This window comes from Ursus maritimus, unplaced genomic scaffold, assembly GCF_017311325.1.
Source record: "Ursus maritimus isolate PB19 unplaced genomic scaffold, ASM1731132v1 scaffold_33, whole genome shotgun sequence".
In the NCBI taxonomy this organism is placed as follows: Eukaryota; Metazoa; Chordata; class Mammalia; order Carnivora; family Ursidae; genus Ursus; species Ursus maritimus.
In genome coordinates, this window is record NW_024425897.1 from 4,813,565 (window position 1) to 4,814,063 (window position 499).

A 499-nucleotide genomic window follows, 5' to 3' on the forward strand; every position below is an offset into this window, starting at 1 on the left:
AGCCTGATGTGGGGCTCGAACCCAGATCGCCGGGATCACGCCCTGAGCTGAAGGCTGACGCTTAACCGCTGTGCCACCCAGGCGCCCCTCTATGACAATTTCTAAGCAAGAGAAAATAAGGTAGAAGAAGAAATTTCTTTCTTTTTTTCTTTAAAGATTTATTTTTTAGAGAGAAAGTCTGTGTGCAAGCGAGGGGAGGGGCAGAGGGAGAGAGAGAATCTCAGGCAGAGTGCCGTACCTGACATGGGCTCGATTTCATGACCCTGAGATCATGACCTGAGCTGAAACCAGCAGTTGGACGCCTAATGCACTGAGCCACCCAGGCGCGCCCCCCTCAAAGATTTATCTATTTGAAAGAGAGGGAGAAGAAATTTGTTTTTCTAGCTCCAGCTCACCATCACTGGTTCCACACTGTTGCAGACTTAAGCCATCATAGGAAGCTTCTCACATGTTCCACAGTCTTTCTGCTCCATCGATAATATCTCACTGTGATCACCCC